Below are 9939 nucleotides of genomic sequence, written 5' to 3' on the forward strand. Positions count from 1 at the left end.
ATTCAGGAACTAAAGTCCAAGAGCCTATTTTTGAATCTAACCTAACTGTATTTCTTTATTTTCGTAGTTGCCCTTCCAAAGCTTCAAGATCTGCATTTTCACCGATGCACTTCTTTCTTGTTGTTTCACTACCCCAAATTTCTCCATCTCGTTTTTCATTCTTTTTCTCTAAGGTAGGTCATTCCAAAACTTTAAGGTAGTTCCTAAATGTTTTTGTATATAATTTCTGGTATTATTTATAGAATTAGGTGGTTCATGTGACCCACCTTGGGTATACATAAACTCGCCCATGACTAAATTGGCACAAATCTAAAAGTTGGGTGACTAAATGTGATCAAATCAAAAATTAAGTGACTAAATGAGTACAAAATCAAAAGTTTGATGACCTTTTAAAACTTAAAAATAGTTAAGTGACCAAATGAGGAAAAAAACCAAAAGTTAAGTGACCAAAAATGACATAAACCCTTAATTAAATAATTATTTGATTTTACTAAATTCCTATTGATGTACTATACAATAAATATAAAAAATACATTAACCTAGCCCCCCATAACCTACATAACCTATATAAATAATAATTAAATACTTATCTCCCGTTATCTAAATAAAATTTCCTATGAAGATTAGACGTCACAAGTTTTTTATTTTTATTTTTTTAACTTTGAATGTGTAAAATTCAGGATTTTTTTTCAAACCTTAAATACATTAGGCTCTTGGGTTCAAATGATAATGAAATCGTAACATATACGCGAATGAATCCAGTTATAATGAAATTAGAACCCATTAAGGATCATCTGTAATTATAACGAAATTATAGCCCAATAACGATCATTTGTAATTATATAACGAAATCATAGCTTATTAAGGATCATCTGCAATTCTAATGGTTTAATCATAGACATATAGTAACTCATTGTCCAAAAAAAAAGATTATTTTTTAATAATGTAGTTACTTCTTTAAAAAAAAATACTATATTAATGCTAAATTACTTTTTTTTTTTTTTCTCTAAAAGTGTTTCTTCTTAAATGTGTATCTAGAAAATGAACTTTGGTTTAGATAAAAGTTCTTTTTCTCTTTCTACTTTCTTGGTTTAATTGTCATTTTTATATCTTCGATTCTTCGTTATATATTCACTTATCCACTTACTTCAAAAAGAACTAAATAACTGTTTTTTTATTATTATTATTTTTTTTTTTTGGTGTATTTCCATAATCTGTTAGATATTTAATATAAAACTGTAAATAATGTTATATAAATTATAAAATACTATTGGCATTACAAAACATTTCAAAACATGATCGATGTTAAAAATATTATTCAAGATATTTTTTTTTATCCATCTACATTTCTTATTAATAGTAATGAGTGTTATAACTAACTAATACGAATTATAAATAATAAAGTTATAGATAACATTAGAAATAAATAAAATATAATTTTGAATATGAATCTATCGTAAAGGATTTAGTGAGATTTTTCTAAGGATATACTTGGTGTTACGTTATTTTTCTATTTCATGTCAAAATACATATATAGATAATATGAAATGACTATTCAACAAGAAGAAAAAGAAACCACAAATGAAACTATATGCAGTTAGATTTAGGTGTTTCTTATTCATCATGTATGGTTTTTAACATGTCAAACCATAATTTCGTATTATAACCAAATTAGTTTGATGCTAAGATCTCTTTAATCTTTATCCGATCTTAATTTATTTCCACGATTTCTATATTTTTTATGGCACCTTTGAATTTTTTTTTTTGCACTTATCAACCGATGTTGTAAACTTTAGAGCCTCCAATATTTGTCACATAAACACTTTGATGATGTGGACCAATATTTCACAAGTATATTTGGGACTACGTTTCTTTAGGAATTTGCTTTTAATATAAAATGAAAATAAAAGCTATCCATACCAAACACACAATAAAGGAGACAACTTTTAACTTAATCCGTTCCACTCATAAACTCACTGAACAAGTAAAGGAAAGTTGGCCTAAATGCTATTCTAGAAAAAGATTAAAATATATATATATATATATATATATATATATATATATATATATATATATATATATATATATATATATATATATATATATATATATATATATATATATATAGATTGACTAAGGGATTGTTTTGATATATTTTGGTAACATGTTAAGTCGGATTGAATCAAATTCAGACAATTTTGATATCATACTTAAAAGTTTTTAATTCGGTCTTCACTTATCTGATATGTCTCTTTTTCGATCAGATTCAAGATTGTATCTGATTCATTTAGACCGTGACTCTAATTCAACTAACAACTATCAGTCAACCTTTAAATTTATGTATACATTTAAACAATATAAGATATTGTCTTCTATTTTAATAAATAAAAATATTTTTGTCACATTCATATTCTCATTAATTTTGTCACATGTTATTTTGTAGTTATTTTAAATTGAATTGTTTTCACATATCATTTTATTATTTTTTACTATTTTATTAAATTACAGATAATATTTTAATGTGATAATTATAATAAATCAATTTTATTAATGTAACTTTCATTCTAAGTTTAAAATTCTTAAATTAAAGCCTAATTATTTTTTTGCTTGTTTTTTTAAATTTAAAAAAGAAATGAACACTTCAATTTCAATAATTCAATATTTTTTTTTATTTTTTTATAAATTCAAACTCTAAGTATAATTAAATATTCATATTTATTTATTTATTTTAAATAAACTTATGGTCTTACAACTAGTTTTATAATTTTATAAATAAGTGAAGTAATTCACAAGAAGATGTAACTAGCATTTCTTGTAAACAATCAATGTTATTTTTATTTGGATGTTGTGGATTTACCGGAATGCGTTTTTTTCGGAAACATAAAGTACAAGAAAGAGTTTCCACTTGATTCGATTATTTTATTTTCTTATAATTGGTTTTGTAATTGTAATGGTAAGGCCAGGAGGAATTAGAATGAGTGGATATTTAATCCCCTAATGAACTTGTTTTGTTGGGTTGCTTGCCCTTTGCTAGCTTTTTGTTTTTATATATTCGGTCGTCTAAAAAAAGATGTAATTAGCATTAAAATTGTCAAACATAAATATGTCACTCGATGAATAAATAGATGATCGATAAAAAGGCTCATGAATGGAAGGAAACTACAGAATTGAAATATAAATTTGAAATGTCCATATATATACCAGTTACCAATTACAAAATATAAAATGAAAAGCAAGAAAAGAACACAACAACTTGTACTTAAATCTCACATCACCTTTCACCAAAATTATGAAAAAGACATTTTTGAGCGGTGAAGAAGCATGGACACCCACCCAATGTTCTAAAGTCATTCACTTTTACTTTTTTGTCCAAGTTTAGAGAGACAATTTGTTTGATTAGGATAAGAGAGACCCAATTCAATTAAATTAATCATAACTCATGAGTTCAAAGTATTTCATTTAGTGTTATTAATCACAAAGTGGATTTAACGCGGACTTTCATATCATTTTCATTCATCCATTCCAGCTATATAATCTAATATTATAATAATAACAACAATAATAATAAATCATATTAACTTATAACGTATTAACAAAGGGTTTTTAACCCAAGAGTATTAGGTGGTGTCTTTCTTTTTGAAATCAAGAGTTCAAGTTCCGTCGTGGAGATTTGTGAAATTAAGTGTTAGGGTTTTTGATTCTCTTACGTTAAATTCTGAGAATTTAATGTTCTCATTCTATTAAGGTAAAGTTATCAATATATTAATTTGAGAATAAATTCAAATAAACGTTATAAATGTATTGATTTTTTTTCCAATTACTTTATAAAATGTTTAATATTTATATATTGATATTAAATTTTTATTTTTAATAAACTTGTATAATATACGGATCTCACATATAATACTAATATTATACAATGGTTTTAACCCGTAACCTTATTCATCAATTCATATGTCGTAACACCTTTATGTTTATGGATTAGGTTATTTAGAAAATAGACTTCACTACAATATACAATATTGGACAAATTATAACATCAACATAATCTATTACAGACCAACCCATTTTCACATATTCCACATATCCTTATGAGATTCTGATCACTAAATCTGTAATATATATATATATATATATATATATATATATATATATATATATATATATATATATATATATATATATATATATATATATATATTAAAATTTTAAAAATTAAAAACTTAGCTGAATAAGAATGTCAAAAACTAGTTCACAATCCAGTTAAGCTTTTACAATCTATTAAATTATTTAATTTAAAATATTATGTTAATATTTTTGATGGTATTTTCTTGTTTAATTTAATTTTATAAAAATTTTAATACATACACACACAGAAAATCGAAAAAATATTTAAAAAGTAGATTAACCACTTCGACCCAACCTAAAAGTTTTGATCTATTCTTAAAACTTACGTATTTTTACCATCTTTTTATATATCAAACAAAATATTATTTTAAGACAATTGTGGGATTTAGTTTTTAGGATCTTTTATATGCATGAAACCACCTTTTTTTTTTTTTTTTTTAATTTGTTTAAGACAGTTGTAGGATTTGGTGTTTAGGATCTTTTTAAACCTTTATTAGGAATTTATCATGATGATAATAATCTAAGGGATAATGACACCTTAAAAAATGTAAATAGATTAATTAGGTAGTGATGATGAAGATCTTTGTTTTCGCATATTTAATCTTATACTTAGATATACTGGATAGTAAATGCATTTTTGATGTGTTTTTATATTTGATATTTCCATAATTTTTATAAAACGTAATAATACTTTAAAAGATTATTTTATACATTATTATTATGCACTATAATAATATACTTTGATACTTGTTTTCGATCTTATCTTATTATTTTGATCTGTACGAACATCACCAACTCATCCCACACGTAGAAAGCAGAATTTAAAAATAACATGCACCAAGTGCATTTTTGTCCCAAACTTTACAAATAGACTTACAAGCACGCCATGATAAATATACTAGGTGTGAGACTCATGTATTACATGGGTTTATTTTAAAAAAAAATTAATATGAAAATTTTACAATATGAGAAGTTTGAATTTATAAGAAAAATAAGAAAAAATTTAAATTATTAAAATTAATGAGACTTTAATTCATTGAATGCATTACATATATAAATCATTTCTAATAAATATTTTACATATATATTACCTTATATATTAAATGTGGAATTTTAATTTAATAAAATGAAAAATACAATAAAATGACAAGGGGAAAATAGAAATTTTTAAAAATTTAGAAAATGACATGTGTCCAAATAAAGGAGAAGAAGACATGTGGCAAAAAACCTTCATTTATTAAGGAGGATATGAAGAACAAAAAAGGACCGCATCGAAGGTGGCACAAAGTTGACATCAATAATCTGTGGATGTTAGACACACACTTAATGGCAAAATCCAAAACAAACATGCAACCGCCAATCAAACAAACTCTTTTCGAGCCCATGTTGAAATTTCAAAGTTGATATTAAACAATCGATAATTAGTGTAACATTCGGATTCTTAAAGGTATTTAAATTAATGTATTTTAGATTTTGGGCCGTACCACGTCGTGGTGAAGGCATCCCACGATGTGGGGATGGTCGTTGTGTCGCGGATTTTAAATGACCGCCATAGGCTGCCACGACGTGACAACTGTTTAATGAGAAACCCTAATATCCGGGATTTGCATCTTATTTAAGGGAATGTGATGGCTAGGGTTGCTCACCTTCATCCTCCATCATACTCTCTCAGCCTCCAAGGAAACTCTAACCTCCATTGTTGCGCTCTAAGTTTTTGTGTTTGTTTTTGGATATTTGAAGAAGAATGAAGTGACTTCTAGACTTGGATTCAACAAGCAACTATTCTCGCCATTTCTTTGTGCATCTTCTGGATTCTTGTAAGTCCCAAAGTTCCAAGCTTTTTGATTAAAAAGTGCTAGATCTTGTATTTTGTCTCATTTTCTTCTTGATCTTGTTAGATGGGATGGAGAGATTTCATAAAGGTTACAACTTTATGAATCTATAGATCATTTGGAGTAGTTCATGGTCTGGATCTGAAGTTTGGTGATTGGTTTGTGCCATGCAAAATATTTTGGTTATAAAATCTCATTTTGACCTAAGTTGAGTCCAAGACTTGCATTGGATGCAAGTCTATAAAGCATCAATCTTTAGGATGGTTTTGGTGTTATAAGCTCTTCTGGAGCAAATGAGCTTGTGAATTAAGGGTTTAAGTGCTTCTTGATTAAGACATTTCCATTTCTTAGCCTTTTTGGATCTAGGACTTGAGATCTAGACCTCTTGGTGGATCTCCAGGGATAAAGGTGGAAACTTTGCTATTTTGTATATTAGAAATGATCATATTTGGACTTTGGAAACTTTTGGAATTGGAAAATTCAACTTAACTCGTTAGGATGTTTTGGATCCAGTTCCCACGACGTAGCGACTGGGGGAAACGCGTCTGTTTTGTCGTTTGAAGGCCACATCAAGGATGGTCACGACGTGGAGGGTCAACCTTGGCCATTGACTTTGACTTTTGACTTTGTTTTGGCTAAGTTTGGCATAGGGGTATTTTTTTGGTATTTTGAATTACAGTTAAGTTTGGTCATTGTCATTGAATAGGTGATCAGTTGAACCGATTTTTGGAGCGCAGTCCCGTTCAGCTAGCTTTTTTCTCTTGTCTGTGAGGTGAGTCATCTTAATGTTGGATCTATATGCCTAAGAATCATTATGAAGTGATATTGTTAATAATATATGATCCTATAGGATTACACATTTATCAAGTTGTCACAATTTGTATATTTATTATTAATATGATTATTAATAAATAATATCGATTATTGTATTTTAATTATGGAATAACTATTGTTTTGTGAAAATAATAATTATAAGAGAGTATTGCTAGTTATTATTTCATACGGTATGAATTAATAAGTCATGCACAACATTTTGGACTAGTTGGATTCTTTTATCTTTTACCTAAAGATAAAGTTTATATTTTATAAACTTGGAGTTTATAAAAAAAAAAAAATAATCTTACTTTTTAAAATGCATAATGATGGTGCGGGGGGTTGCTTTTTCATCCTTCCACATTTTGTCTCTCATGCTTACTTTAGATTATTTTAATGATTAGACCTTACTTTTCATGGACTATATAAGATATGCATGAGGTTTGCATTTTTGCAAGAGTGATACACTTTTGTCTTCCCTTCTTTCTCTTTAAAACGTGAGCATGGGGAAGCTCTCCACTTTTAAAGTTTGTTGCTTTGCTTTGGTGGTTTAGAAGATCTCTTGAGTTGCTCCTTTTAGTGCTTAATTGAGTTAAGCACTTAAAGGATTTAGACACTCAAGAATACAATAATGAACTAGCATTCCAAGTGCCTTACTCTTGATGGTGGATACTTGTAGAGAAGATCATACACTTTGATCTTTTCTTATCTTCATTAACATCCCAAAACCAAATGGGTTCAAAGGCTTCAAAGGTTATCTCTAAAACATCATATGTTTGGTTTTATTTCATTCTAACCTCTATAAATGGATCCATGATGGTTCGGTTTTGTTATGAACTAAAAATAAACTTATTAAAGTCTTTCGTTGCCGGTTTTGTGTAAAACAAATTTTTATTTCGTATCAAAACCCAATAGTGGTATCAGAGCTATCTTTTATATGATATAATGATTTTTTATGTTTGATAATCTTTTATTTTTTGAAAACAAGCGTGAATTTCTTTTGGTTAAGAAAAATTCATATTTGTTTTCTTTGGCAACTTCTTGGTTAAAAATTTTTATTTTTATATATAACCATTTTTCATGCATTCTGGTTATATAAAAGTTGTCTTAGAAAAAACAAATAGTTGTTTGTTATAGTATTCGATATGTTGTTGTGTTTAAGCCATCTGGGCCTTTGTGTTGTTTTTTGTTAATATTTATTTATTTATAAGATGCAATAGATAAATATGTATTTTTCATTTGTTGATTTGATGTAATAAATTAATTAGACTATTTGTATTTGCTTTAAATGTAACAAGATGAAGAAATTACCGCCTTGAAAACCTTTTGAAATGTCCATTAATTCATGTAGGAAAGACTTCATAATTCTTGTGATGACTTATAAAAATTATTACTAGACATTGATTGGTTTATACACATTATAATGCATGATTGTGATGTTTATTTTATATTAAATGTATGTTATGTTTTATGTATGAAAATGGTTTTTACATGTCAAATACTATTTTTTCATAAGATAATATCACTTGGATTTTAAGTAAAAAAATATTTAAAAGTTAACATAAGATATTTATAAATGCATATTTATAAAAACATTTTACTGGATACCGGTTTACCGGTTAAAACTCAATTTTGTTAAAAATAGTTTTATTGTAAAACTTATAAATACGGAACTTTAAAATATTTGAAATGGTTTAAAAGGCATTTAAACTTTGTATAAACTCCATGTCTTTATAATAAATAAGGAGTTTTTATTAAAAAGACTAAAATCGATTTATAGCGTTATAACGACAAATAATAAACTAGTGATTATTTTTGGGATGAAACTTAATATATGATATTAGTGTTTTAAACATAACGCAACACGTTGATATTATGTTTTATGTATGCTAAATGAGATTTAAAACATAAGTATCATCACCCAAGTTTTGGTTTATCAAAATATGACTTTTATCATAAGATGCATAAAATTGAGTTTATAAATAAAATGAGTGTATTTTATAACTTCATGAAGTCATAAGTCTTTGATTGTTAAAAAGCAGATTTAAAATAGTGATTTTATAACTCATCCAAAACTCAAAGTCTTAAGCATAAAATAAAGTTTTATTAAGACTATTACCGGTTCTTAAAACCAATCTACGACTAAACTTTACAATACCGGATTTTAGTTTATAATTGATCGAGGTTAATGGCAAATAAAATGAAATTTTATTTGGTGCCTAAAGAATGTTATAACAAGTGATATGAATTTTACAAAAGGATACATGAATTGTTGGATGCATGCAATATTCATGAGACCATTTCTTATAAACTCTAATTGTAAAACATATATAAACTCTTATTTACAAAACTTCAAATCAATGCAATCCTTTTAAAATTCACTTGGGATTTTTGTGCATATGGATTTTAGGGTCACTTTATTCATTTGAGTTGTTAGAAATAGTCAAGGTGTTTTTGTATTTGCTTATGGGATAAAGGCCACCTAACAATTTGTGAAATAGAACTCACATATTTTCTAAATGGATGATTTGATCAATTTCTTATGTGATAAAGTCATAAGATTGAAAACAATAAGATCGATAGATCCAAAACAGGTAAAGTAATCAAACACAGAATGGAGATCAAAGTTGTGTTGAATGATTAATACACACTACCCTAGAAGAGCTCGACTAAGAACTGCTACTGTAAAGGCAATGTGTAACATCCTGTTTCGGATTGTCCACGATTAGGGTTCATGGGCCACGAGTCGGGCATGAGGTGGTCTTGGGTTGCGGAGAGTTGCTAGCAATGTAGGGCATCTCATTACCTATCCGTAGGTATGAGGATTCTTTTTGGAATCAAAGTTATATCAAGAAGCTAAGGAAGTTAGGAGATTTGGCAAGATAAGTCCCTAAAGTTGAGAATTGTGGCATCAAAGTATGTTGGGCATACGTATGCGTACGCTTAGCATACAAATACGCGTGTTCCTTAAGCAAGAGCCACCTTGTACGCTGGGCGTACTAGGTACAAAAGGAAAACCCTAATTAAGAGAAGTGTTCGTATATAAGGAATGAGATGTATCATTTCTAGCCACCATCCTCAGTCCATAAATCATCTCAAACCCTAATCTTCGTTAATGAGCTAGTGTGTGGCCATTGTGAGCTTATAAGTGTTCATGTGGGATCTT

Source organism: Lactuca saligna, chromosome 2 (genome assembly GCF_052625555.1).
Source record: "Lactuca saligna cultivar CGN05327 chromosome 2, ASM5262555v1, whole genome shotgun sequence".
NCBI lineage: Eukaryota > Viridiplantae > Streptophyta > Magnoliopsida > Asterales > Asteraceae > Lactuca > Lactuca saligna.